The sequence below is a fragment of the Pelobates fuscus genome, chromosome 9 (assembly GCF_036172605.1).
Source record: "Pelobates fuscus isolate aPelFus1 chromosome 9, aPelFus1.pri, whole genome shotgun sequence".
NCBI lineage: Eukaryota > Metazoa > Chordata > Amphibia > Anura > Pelobatidae > Pelobates > Pelobates fuscus.
Genome location: NC_086325.1, coordinates 163,319,473 through 163,333,364, shown reverse-complemented (window position 1 = coordinate 163,333,364; position 13,892 = coordinate 163,319,473).

The window sequence follows — 13,892 nt, the reverse complement described above, 5'->3', positions numbered from 1 at the left end:
GTATGGACTCAGCAGTCTGTATGTGTGTCTGTATGGACTCAGCAGTCTGTGTGTGTGTATAGACTCAGCAGTGTGTATGAACTCAGCAGTGTGTGTATAGACTCAGCAGTCTGTATGTGTTTGTGTGTATGGACTCAGCAGTGTTTGTGTATGGACTCAGCAGTCTGTGTGTGTATGTACTCAGCAGTCTGTATGTGTGTATGGACTCAGCAGTCTGTGTGTGTGTATGGACTCAGCAGTGTGTGTGTATGGACTCAGCAGTCTGTGTGTGTGTGTGTGTGTGTGTGTATGGACTCAGCTGTGTGTGTGTGTATGGACTCAGCAGTCTGTATGTGTGTGTGTATGGACTCAGCAGTCTGTGTGTGTGTATGGACTCAGCAGTGTGTATGAACTCAGCAGTGTGTGTATGGACTCAGCAGTCTGTATGTGTTTGTGTGTATGGACTCAGCAGTGTGTGTGTATGGACTCAGCAGTGTGTGTGTATAGACTCAGCAGTCTGTGTCTGTGTATGGACTCAGCAGTCTGTATGTGTGTGTATGGACTCAGCAGTCTGTGTGTGTATGGACTCAGCAGTGTGTGTGTATAGAATCAGCAGTCTGTATGTGTGTGTATGGACTCAGCAGTCTGTGTCTGTGTATGGACTCAGCAGTCTGTATGTGTCTGTGTATGGACTCAGCAGTCTGTATGTGTGTATGTATGGACTCAGCAGTCTGTGTGTGTGTGTATGGACTCAGCAGTGTGTGTGTGTGTGTGTGTGTATGTACTCAGCAGTGTGTGTGTGTGTGTATGGACTCAGCAGTGTGTGTGTGTGTGTGTGTGTGTGTGTGTGTGTGTGTGTATGGACTCAGCAGTCTGTATGTGTGTGTGTATGGACTCAGCAGTCTGTATGTGTGTGTGTATGGACTCAGCAGTCTGTGTGTGTGTGTGTATGGACTCAGCAGTCTGTGTGTGTGTGTATGGACTCAGCAGTGTGTATGAACTCAGCAGTATGTGTGTGTGGACTCAGCAGTCTGTGTGTGTGTGTGTGTGTGTGTATGGACTCAGCAGTCTGTGTGTGTGTATGGACTCAGCAGTCTGTATGTCTGTGTGTATGGACTCAGCAGTCTGTATGTGTGTATGGACTCAGCAGTCTGTGTGTGTGTGTATGGACTCATTGTGTGTGTATGGACTCAGTAGTGTGGGTGTATGGACTCAGCAGTCAGTGTCTGTGTATAGACTCAGCAGTCTGTATGTGTGTGTATGGACTCAGCAGTCTGTGTGTGTGTGTATGGACTCAGCAGTGTGGGTGTATGGACTCAGCAGTGTGGGTGTATGGACTCAGCAGTGGGGGTGTATGGACTCAGCAGTCAGTGTCTGTGTATGAACTCAGCAGTCTGTATGTGTGTGTATGGACTCAGCAGTCTGTGTGCGTGTGTGTGTGTTTTTGTGTGTGTATGGACTCAGCAGTCTGTGTGTGTGTGTGTATGGACTCAGCAGTATGTGTGTGTGTATGGACTCAGCAGTGTGTGTGTATGGACTCAGCAGTCTGTGTGTGTGTGTGTGTGTGTGTGTATGGACTCAGCTGTGTGTGTGTGTATGGACTCAGCAGTCTGTATGTGTGTGTGTATGGACTCAGCAGTCTGTGTGTGTGTATGGACTCAGCAGTGTGTATGAACTCAGCAGTGTGTGTATGGACTCAGCAGTCTGTATGTGTTTGTGTGTATGGACTCAGCAGTGTGTGTGTATGGACTCAGCAGTGTGTGTGTATAGACTCAGCAGTCTGTGTCTGTGTATGGACTCAGCAGTCTGTATGTGTGTGTATGGACTCAGCAGTCTGTGTGTGTATGGACTCAGCAGTGTGTGTGTATAGAATCAGCAGTCTGTATGTGTGTGTATGGACTCAGCAGTCTGTGTCTGTGTATGGACTCAGCAGTCTGTATGTGTCTGTGTATGGACTCAGCAGTCTGTATGTGTGTATGTATGGACTCAGCAGTCTGTGTGTGTGTGTATGGACTCAGCAGTGTGTGTGTGTGTGTGTGTGTATGTACTCAGCAGTGTGTGTGTGTGTGTATGGACTCAGCAGTGTGTGTGTGTGTGTGTGTGTGTGTATGGACTCAGCAGTCTGTATGTGTGTGTGTATGGACTCAGCAGTCTGTATGTGTGTGTGTATGGACTCAGCAGTCTGTGTGTGTGTGTGTATGGACTCAGCAGTCTGTGTGTGTGTGTATGGACTCAGCAGTGTGTATGAACTCAGCAGTATGTGTGTGTGGACTCAGCAGTCTGTGTGTGTGTGTGTGTGTGTGTGTATGGACTCAGCAGTCTGTGTGTGTGTATGGACTCAGCAGTCTGTATGTCTGTGTGTATGGACTCAGCAGTCTGTATGTGTGTATGGACTCAGCAGTCTGTGTGTGTGTGTATGGACTCATTGTGTGTGTATGGACTCAGTAGTGTGGGTGTATGGACTCAGCAGTCAGTGTCTGTGTATAGACTCAGCAGTCTGTATGTGTGTGTATGGACTCAGCAGTCTGTGTGTGTGTGTATGGACTCAGCAGTGTGGGTGTATGGACTCAGCAGTGTGGGTGTATGGACTCAGCAGTGGGGGTGTATGGACTCAGCAGTCAGTGTCTGTGTATGAACTCAGCAGTCTGTATGTGTGTGTATGGACTCAGCAGTCTGTGTGCGTGTGTGTGTGTTTTTGTGTGTGTATGGACTCAGCAGTCTGTGTGTGTGTGTGTATGGACTCAGCAGTATGTGTGTGTTTGTATGGACTCAGCAGTGTGTGTGTATGGACTCAGCTGTCTGTGTATGGACTCAGCAGTCTGTATGTGTGTGTGTGTGTGTATGGACTCGGCAGTCTGTGTGTGTATGGACTCGGCAGTCTGTGTGTGTATGGACTCAGCAGCCTGTGTGTGTGTATGGACTCAGCAGCCTGTGTGTGTGTATGGACTCAGCAGTCTGTGTGTGTATGTACTCAGCAGTCTGTATGTGTGTATGGACTCAGCAGTCTGTGTGTGTATGGACTCAGCAGTCTGTATGTGTGTATGTATGGACTCAGCAATCTGTGTGTGTGTGTGTGTGTATGGACTCAGCAGTCTGTATGTGTGTACTCAGCAGTCTGTGTGTGTGTGTGTGTGTGTGTGTGGACTCAGCAGTCTGTGTGTGTGTGTGTGGACTCAGCCATCTGTATGTGTGTATGGACTCAGCAGTCTGTGTTTGTGTGTGTGTGTATGGACTCAGCAGTGTGTGTATGGACTCAGCAGTCTGTATGTGTGTATGGACTCAGCAGTCTGTGTGTGTGTGTGTGTGTATTTACTGTATGAAGGGAAATGTGTTTGTTTTTTAATAATCCTTGGTGGAAAATAATAATTTCTCCACAAGGGATTATAAAAAAAAACCAACACATTGTGTTTGGGGCGGGGCTTAACATGCGACAGGGGCGGGGTCAAACTGCCGTGAGGGCGGGGTAAAATGTGCCCCCCTACTTTTGTCCCTCGCCCACCATGTGCTCCCCCCCCTAAAAATGAATCCTAGAGACGCCACTGGACAGGGGGCCTCCTTACACCATAACCTTATAGCTGCAGTTATAATACACTGTGTGGGGGTAGACAGGGGACCTCCTTACACCATAACCTTATAGCTGCAGCTATAATACACTGTGTGCAGGGAGACAGGGGACCTCCTTACACCATAACTGTATAGCTGCAGTTATAATACACTGTGTGCGGGGAGACAGGGGACCTCCTTACACCATAACCTTATAGCTGCAGTTATAATACACTGTGTGTGGGGAAACAGGGGACCTCCTTACCCATAACCTTATAGCTGCAGTTATAATACACTGTGTGCGGGGAGACAGGGGACCTCCTTACACCATAACCTTATAGCTGCAGTTATAATACACTGTGTGCGGGGAGACAGGTGACCTCCTTACACCATAACCTTATAGCTGCAGTTATAATACACTGTGTGAGGGGAGACAGGGGACCTCCTTACACCATAACCTTATAGCTGCAGTTATAATACACTGTGTGCGGGGAGACAGTGGACCTCCTTACACCATAACCTTATAGCTGCAGTTATAATACACTGTGTGCAGGGAGACAGGGCACCTCCTTACACCATAACCTTATAGCTGCAGTTATAATACACTGTGTGCGGGGAGACAGGGGACCTCCTTACACCATAACCTTATAACTGCAGTTATAATACACTGTGTACAGGGAGACAGGGGACCTCCTTACACCATAACCTTATAGCTGCAGTTATAATACACTGAGGGGGGGGAGAAAGGGGACCTCCTTACACCATAACCTTATAGCTACAGTTATAATACACTGTGTACAGGGAGACAGGGGACCTCCTTACACCATAACCTTATAGCTGCAGTTATAATACACTGTGTGCAGGGAGACAGGGGACCTCCTTACACCATAACCTTATAGCTGCAGTTATAATACACTGAGGGGGGGGGGGGGGGAGAAAGGGGACCTCATTACACCATAACCTAATAGCTGCAGTTATAATACACTGTGTGCAGGGAGACAGGGGACCTCCTTACACTATAACCTTATAGCTACAGTTATAATACACTGTGTGCGGGGAGACAGGGGACCTCCTTACACCATAACCTAATAGCTGCAGTTATAATACACTGTGTGTCAAAATAAAGCCCACACCCTAAGCTCAAAATAGAAAATAGAAAATAGCAGAACAAAATATAATGCATATATACACACACACTCTTGCAGTAGACGGGGTATACCCACTAAACTGTGGAGTTGTAGTGTCAAAAAAATCTGAATAAAATATACAGATGATAGCAGTTGACGTCTGGATAGAAATGGATACAAAAAAATATGCTGAATGGATACAAATTGTGATTCAGATAGTCCAAGTTGTATCAGCTCAGAGACATACCAGCAGAGGATCCTGCTATGGTAACAACCAGGAAACCTGCTGTCTAAGCTGTAATTGCCTAGTATTAGATTCTCATCCAAAATTTATATAAGTGTAATACATGAAATATGAATATATAAAGTGTCATAAAATTAATAAACCACCATGGACAGGATAGGTGCTTTGTGGAAACAGCAACCAATTCAAATTGATCTAAAATATAAAATGCAGAGACATAGTGATCTCTGTAAACTATATATTAAGACAAAAAATATATTAAAATCCACTCACAAAGAGTGCACCAGAATGTATCACATCAAAGGTGTCCAACTCCTATCAGCCTCAGTGTTCTCTGGGTACTTTCTCCTTTCAGCTGGCTTCAGGGAAAGTTATGGGGTCCTGGATGTAAGTTAGATGTTTGTTGTTCGCCATATGCGTTCCACTGCGTCCGATATGCTTTTCACTGTGCTATGCTCCTCTTACTGGTGTAGACAGATGCAGCCTTATGCGTTTCATGACACTCTGGGTCACTTCAGAGGTGTGCATCAGTTCGCTACGGCTGGATTTTTAAGCCTCTCAGTCAATGTAACCTGTGGGTTCTTAACCCCTTCATGTTCTGAATGTGACAAACTCACCTTCCTATATACGTTTGCCACAGACTTCTGGAGGAGTGTGGAAGTCGGCCTCTGCCTACCGACTATGGTCGAGGTGTGAGATTCCGTTTGGGAGTTACCCTGCCTAGCCACCATTAGCAGCTTTACCTGGTTCGGCACTTTCCATTCATGCGAATGGAACCGAACGCCAGCTCTCTGATGGCCATTTGCATGAACCAAACCCACGAATAGTCCCCAGCGGTACTTAGCCATGACCGCTATGGAACTAATTTCAGCATGAGGACTGCGTGGTTTCCCAGGCACTTCAGCCGGACTTAGCCGCAAATGTTATGGAACTGTTTTCGGCATGAAGTTACCGTGTGGTTCCCGAACTACTTGGTTCCCAGTTTTGAACCACTTTGAAACCCGCAAGGAGAACACTTTTTGGAGGGAAGGTGCCTGAGACTAAGGGGAACAAACGCTACCTAGGAGACAGCTGGAGCACCCTGTATTGCGGCCTGCAGGATTTTCTGAAAGTTGACCGGCAAATGCACCAAACGCCCTGGAACTATTTTGGGCATAGGACCACGTGTGCGGCCAGTCAAAACTTTAATACTGTGGTGTTTCCCCTACACTGCATGGATCTGAGCACTATTCAGAGAACTTGGCTGCTCCGTTCAGGGCTATTGAAATATATATTATTTGTGGAGTTATTATATATGTAACGGATCACCTGGCACCCCGACTTGGTACCTCCGTTAATGGATGCTCCTAGTGCTCCTGAGGACTCCAAGCACTCTGGCAGACACCACAATCACCGAATCCGAGAAACCTTTTAAATTCTCCCAAGCATATGAATGCTGTAGACCATTGAATAGGAACCATACGAATAGGCTTGTACTCCTAGCAGTCAACTGGAACAGCATGCAATAAATCCTTCCCCCAATGATGAGACGACACATCACTTTGAGGGTAAAACAGGAACTCTGGACTGGCTCATCCAGCCTGGCTTTTATTTCCATCTCACACATACAGGCCACACCCAGGGGGAGGCATAAAATAACTAATCCGAGATATGGTACAACCCACACATCCCCTCCCCTTAGCCTGAGAGATAATCCACTTATTATACAGTTTAAAACATAACTTTTACACAATATCTGTAACTTCAAAACCATACATCACATTCACATAAAAATACATATCCACAATCAATCCATTCAGGGGAACAACATATTAAAAAATGGCATGGATCAGACCAGGGGTTCAAAAGTTAGTAAAGTATCTTTTAAAACCCCTAGCTTTCCAGGTTTACAGGGCCTTCTCTGTGCTGGAGAAGTAATTCAATTATCTCCCAGCACAGAGAGACTCCATTAAGCACATGGGGACACAAAGACAGTCAAACACTTTAAAATACATAAATTCACCTTTTACACATAACACACAGACATTTCACCTATCCCCAGATAGCTGGGATATGCGCGCACAAAACTACCGAATAGCGCACAGATCCTACTCACACAGTACAATTGCCATGGAGCTAAAGTCTTTCCCATAGTCTTTCATTATATGAATAGGCTCCATGGTATAGCTATCTGGGGTATCACGTTCCCATAAAGTCTGGTCCATAGTCCAAAGGCAAGAGGCGGGCAATCAGCCCCCTCCAAGGACACGTGGCGAGGTCGGTTTCGCCACAATCCCAAAAAGTCCCAATATGTCCATCGATGATTTTAAAAGGGCCAGTAGCAGCAATATAAAGTACAATATGCCCCAAATAACCCAGGGGCCATAGTCAGCAGGTAGGAGGCTAGCAAACAGGCTTCTCCAGGGCCCAGTGGCGAGGTTGGTTTCGCCACATTTCTCCCCTTTTCCAAACAGACTAACAGGGTACCTGACCTCTTGCCGGTCAGTGCCCTTGTTAGTCCAGCAGCCCACCCACAAGACAGAAACAGCAGTACAGCCCACCCGCAATAAATGGTTACTACACCTGGGTAAGGGAGAATCTTGTCCATGTCCAGGTGTCTTACCACGGCTGTGTGGGGGACTGGTAGGCTGCCTTGGTGGGTTGCTGAGGGGGCAGAGACCAGCGGTACTCTGTCCTGGTGCCAGCACTACCACGGGAGTAGTCTGGTTGGAGCCTGGTTGCTGGAGACCGACTGTCTCCTCTTTAGCTGCACAGCTCTGCTGCTGGAGACCGACTGTCTCCCCTTTGGATACATAGCTCCGCTGTTGGAGGGGGAGACCGGCTGTCTCCCCTTTGGCTAAGCAGCCTTGTTGCTGGGGGACAGGACTGACTGTCCTTACACCCTGTGCTGTAGGTGCAGAGACCACAGTCCCATCTGCACAGTTGTGGGGCTTACAGTCTCCCCCTGGTACATTAAGCTGCCGCTGGGGAGAGGTGGTAACCAGCTCCTCTCCCATTAGAACACTCTGCCGCTGGGGAGAGGTGGTAACAATCTCCTCTCCCACGCATCCTTTCAGTCTTTGTGGAGGGAGACCGACTGTCTCTCCTCCCAATGCAGTGTCCTGCTGCTGGGGAAAGGAGACTGGGCTCTCTATTCCCAAAAAATCACGCTGCTGCTGGGGGGTAGGACCAACTACCTCGGCCCCCTGTAACTCAGCCTGCCGCTGGGGAATGGAGACTGGGCTCCCAATTCCCAATAAATCACGCTGCTGCTGGGGGGTAGGACCAACTACCTCTGCCCCCTGTAACTCAGCCTGCCGCTGGGGAGGGAGGACGCTGCTCTCCTCTCCCTGCACTTTACTGATCCGCCGCTGGGGAGAGGTGGTAGCAAGCTCCTCTCCCCTACATACTTCTATACTCTGTGGAGGGAGACCGACTGTCTCTACTCCCAATACAGTGTCCTGCTGCTGGGGAAAGGAGACTGGGCTCTCTCTTCCCTGCTGGACACTCTGCTGCTGGGGAATGGAGACTGGGCTCCCAATTCCCAACAAATCACACTGCCGCTGGGGAGGGAGGACGGCCCCTTCAGCTCCCTGTAACTTGGGCCCAGAGACCACGGTCCCATCTGCGCTGGTGAGGGGCTTACTGTCTCCCCTTGGTGAGCTGCGCTGCCGCTGGGGAGAGGGAATAACAGGCTCCTCTCCCTGAACCGTAGACTGCCGCTGGGGAGCAAGGACGTCCCCTTCCGCTCCCTGTAGCTTGGCCGCAGAGACCACGGTCCCATCTGCGCTGATGAGGGGCTTACTATCTCCCCTTGGTGAGCTGTGCTGCCGCTGGGGAGAGGGAATAACAGGCTCCTCTCCCTGAACCGTAGACTGCCGCTGGGGAGGAAGGACGACACCTTCAGCTCCCTGTAACTCACACTGTCGCTGGGCAGAGAGACCAATTGGCCACAGGCCCAATCTCCGCAATCGGCACTCACATTCCCATGCCGCTCGATTCTCCGCATCCAACTTGTGCACGGTTGCCATAACCGCCTCTATTGAAGGATTTGGGCCATATCTGGTTAATCGTCTCATGACCTCGTCCCGGTACGCGTCGCCCTCAAAGCGATAGGTCATGTTTGCTGTGACCAGGGGTGCTGTATGAATATTAGCGTTACCCTTACTTTGTAACTCCAAACGAACTGTGTCTCCGAGCTGCTTTACCTCACACTAGGACGCCATCCCACCGCTGCCACCAATGTAGCGGAGAGCGGATTTCTCACAGCTATTCTCCGCTTTAGATCCAAGGAAGGCTCAGGAACAAGTCATTAGTAAATCCACAGCAGAGTTTCCAGCAGGTAAAAAGGTGCAGCAATATCCCCACAGCACTCCCAATAACTGGACGACACACAGTTTCAGGAGTAGAACTGACAATCGTTTATTCCAAGGTTTCTTATAAAGCCTGCTCCCATGCAAGGGAGGGAACTACAGTAATTATGACAGTAACCAATACAGTGCTTGTTACCTCCCACACATCTCCTCCCCTCAGAGTGAGTCATAATCCCCTTAACTTGTACAGTACTTTACCCCAAACTTGGATGTACCCCTAAACCATCACATATCCTTAATATTAGGGTACCGCTAGGTAGCCCTGATCTGGGTGAATATAATATCCAAAATTCACCCAGATCGGACCAGTGGTTCGGTAGTTACAGGAAGGTGAAGTTTGACCGACCGCACACGAGTTGGTATCCGAAAAGGGTTCCATGAGAATGGGCCCTGCGGTCGGTCTCCGTTCGGCAGTTAAAACAGACATTTATAATTGCCATCCATACTTTAATTCACCTAGATAGTGATTCCCTCATTCGGTACTTTGTTACTACCGAATGGGGATTCGTTAGGTCTCTCCGTTCGGCAGTTACGGAGCTCTGGAGGTCTCAGCGGTGTTTGGTTGTTTTAGTGTCCGATTTGAGTTCCAGACACTCGACGACCAAACACTGCTGAGATTTTCATGCGTAAGATGGCCGCCGCCACGTGTACGCATGCCGAATGGCGGCCACCCAGATACAATGTTAATGAGCCGGTTAACTTGCGGTTTGGAAAGAATGTGAACCTTAATTGCTGGCACACTTCTCTCCGGGGTGGTCCCTCCATTCGGTAGTTTCCATAAGCATATAGTACGGATGGAAACTACCGAATAACATACAATTCACCCTTTAAATAGACGAATAGCAATTCAACACAGGCAAAATTATAACGAATATAGTCACACAGGCATTTTGCAGGACAGGCTTACTGCGTTCCGCTACAATATATTTTTATGATGTTATGGCCATAGAAAAAAAATCAACCTACATTTGAGCGGGGAAGACCTGGAAAAAGCACTGGATAGAGCAGAGGCCAAGTTGATCTTACAACTAGACTATTGAACCAAAAGGTCTTAACATACAGGACCGGGGCCCAACAAGCATGGGAGCCCCACCGCGATGTGCCCATGGAGAGCAGGCCCTGTTTTCTTCCCGTGGGCCCTCTCAGGCCAGTGAGGAGATCAAAGACCTCCCTCACCGGCCCAAATGCCCTTCGTTAGTGGAGAGAGAGGGAGAGAGGACCCAGAAGCAGGGGGGGGGGGACTTGGGAGCGTTGGAAGCGCTCCTCGAGCAAGCAGGCTGTGTGGAGCATTGCCCTGCATTGCCATGGCAATGCTCCACACAGCATTTTGTGCGCGAGAGGACAGAAGAAAGCCTGCAGCCAGAAGAGCTGCAGGATGTACAGAACTTACCACCAGACCAGCAGGGCTGGCTGTGTCCCCCACCCTCATTCACCAAGGGACATAAAGATTTGATCAATCAAATACAAATCAAATAATTTAATGAATTCAATGTCTTAATTTGCTCCCTGCACTTCTCTCACACACACACACAGCACCCCACACACATAGCACCCATTTTACACAGCACCTTCACTCACACACACACACACACACACACACACACACACACACACACACACACATACACTGTACCTCTCAAAGAAACAGCATCCCTCACACACACACACACACACACACAGCACCCCTCACATACACACACAGCATCCCCCACACACACACTACACCCCTCAAAAACACACTATACTCCTCACACACACACACTGTACTACTCACACACACAGCACCCTCACACACAGCATCCCCCCCACACACAGGTCCCCTCACACACATCACCCCTCACACACACACATACACTGCACCCTTCACTACAGTCTGTGTGTATTAAGCAGTCTAGATGTATTCAGCAATCTGAGAGTATTCAGCAGTGTGTGTGTTTGTATTAAGCAGTCTGGGTGTATTTAGCAGTCTCTGTATGTGTATTCAGAAGTCTGTGTGCATATATTCAGCAGTCTGCGTATGCGTGTATTCAGCAGTCAGTGTGTGCATGTATTCAGCAGTCTGTGACTATATGCAGCAGTCTGTGTGTATGTATGTATTGCATTTGTTGAAGGTACCAATAAATATAAGCTTAATGTAATTGATCATTTACGGGGGGAGGGGGGGGGTGTTTCTGTGAGTTGTTGTGTTGGCACGGCCCCAATTGCACTGCTTTGCCCAGGGGCCCATAATGCTGTTTACATAGATTTTCAACTAAATGCATTCCTTTAAATAATTATTCCCCCTCCCAGTCCTTTGGATGATTAGGGATGATTAACTTATACCACTATTCCTCACTTTCCACAAAATTTCCATTTATTTCTTAAATTCGCTAACCTTTCAATATTTTCCCATTTTTGGATATGGAATTATGCCCCATTACTATTAATTGTGTATATTGAATACATCTATACTTACTTATTAACCAATACTACTGTGCATCTTTCCAAATTTTTTATTATGAATTGTGAAATTTTGCCCTTCTTAACACTTCGAAACCGCAACGATCTAAGCTCTCGGCTTGGTGGCCGTCGTTCGTATGGCCGAACATGTAGCGCTGGCCATCTCTAGCCGCAAACGCGTACAGCGGTATTTTGTCGTTGAGTGCATGGAACTATAATCGGACTCTCGACAGCGCGAACACCGCTGAGACTTCCACCTCCAAGGTATGTTCGGTTTCATTAATCTGAGAAGAGCGGCGTTTAGTGGGAGCAAACACCCGAATGATGGGTACATGATCAGTTTACATACGAATTGTTATATTAGTTGTTTTAGTGTGTTTTGTACTCCTGAAAGAGACAGACTGCTCAGCCTCAATTAATGGAACTCTTTTGGGCAGGCGCCTTGTGTGCATTCAGTCTAAATTATACCCCAGTGGGATCTGAATGCTTTCTGGATATGTTGGGTGCTCAGATCCAGGCTATCCAGGTATATAGGACTTGAGGGGGTCCCTTATTGTTAAATGTATGTTTTTGGGGTGTATTTGCTCTGTATGTCCTGGACCTGAGAGGTAATGTTATAATCCATTAAAGGAGATCTCCTTCACTCTCAGCCTCGTTTCATGCTTGAACAGCTATATTCGCTACTCTGAGGATTGCTATAATCACTATACTCCCTTGGATTACAACACGGTTCTAAATGCTATACTCTCAGGATAAGGAGAGGTCTAACCACTGGAGCTGGATCCCTGACTTGGGTGGGTGGAGGACAGCGAGACCCCAGCCAAGCTGCAACGCTGGCATGGGGACTATAGTGGTTATGGTGTCTGGTGGAGTGCTTGAAAGTACTCAGAGTTACTAGGAAGCAGTGATTGGCGTAGGCACCCAGTTGAGGTGCCAGGCTGTCTGCCACAATACTTATGTATATATGCCATTTGGCACCCCTATATGTTGTATGAATTTTAAGTGCAAACAAAAGTGCACTGCAAGTGTTAATAGCCCAATACACAAATTATTCAGGACATGAAGAGGTTAAGAACCCAAAGCTTACATTGACAGAGAGGCTTAAAAACCCAATCGTACCGAGCTGATGCACGCCTCTGATGAAGTGACTACTAGTGTCATGAAACGCGTAAGGCTGCCTCTGTCTTCACCACTCATAGTAGCACAGCACAGTGAAAAGCATATCGGACGCAGTGGAACGCACGTGGTGAACAACAAACAGCTAACTTACATCCAGGACCCCATAACTTTCCCTGAAACCAGCTGAAAGGAGAAAGTATCCAGAGAACACCGAGGCTGATAGGAGTTGGACACCTTTGATGTGCTACATTCTGGTGCACCCTTTGTGAGTGGATTTTATTTTACAGAGGGCACCATGTCTCTCCATTTTATATTTTAGATCAATTTGAATTGGTTGCTGTTTCCACAAAGCACCTATCCTGTCCATGGTGGTTTATTAATTTTAAGACACTTTATATATTCATATTTCATGTATTACACTTATATCGATTGTGGATGAGAATCTAATACTAGACAATTACAGCTTAGCCAGCAGGTTGCCTGGTTGTTTCCATAGCAGGATCCTCTGCTAATATGTCTCTGAGCCGGTACAACTTGGACTATCTGAATCACAATTTGTATCCATTCTGCATGTTTTTTGTATCTATTTCTATCTGAACTCCAGCTACTATTATCTGTATATTTTACTCAGTTATAATACACTGTGCGGGGAGACAGGGGATCTCCATACACCAAGCATGTAAAACTCAAAAGCTTGCACGGGCCAAGTAAACAAGGTTTAAATTTATGTGGGCTGCAAAAAAAAAAAAAACTTAAATTTTCATAGAAATTTAGGTTTGTTTTAAAAAGTACAGTATAAAAAAATAAATAAATAAAACACCAGCATCCCCTCTACTAAACCCTGGCCCTTGTTTAAAAAAAACCAAAACAACAAGTAGACTCCACTCACATTGCCACTGTCCAGCCGCGGCCATCTCAACACACATTCACTGAAAGACACACAAATACACTAACACCTTCTTGCACACAATCACATGATTTTATTTATTGCTCCTTCCTTTGGCAGCTGGTGTGGAGCCTCTCCCTGGGGTCCAATCGAAAACTTCTCTTGAGAGGTCTCCTACCTGCTCCTCACTCACGCAGTGATGC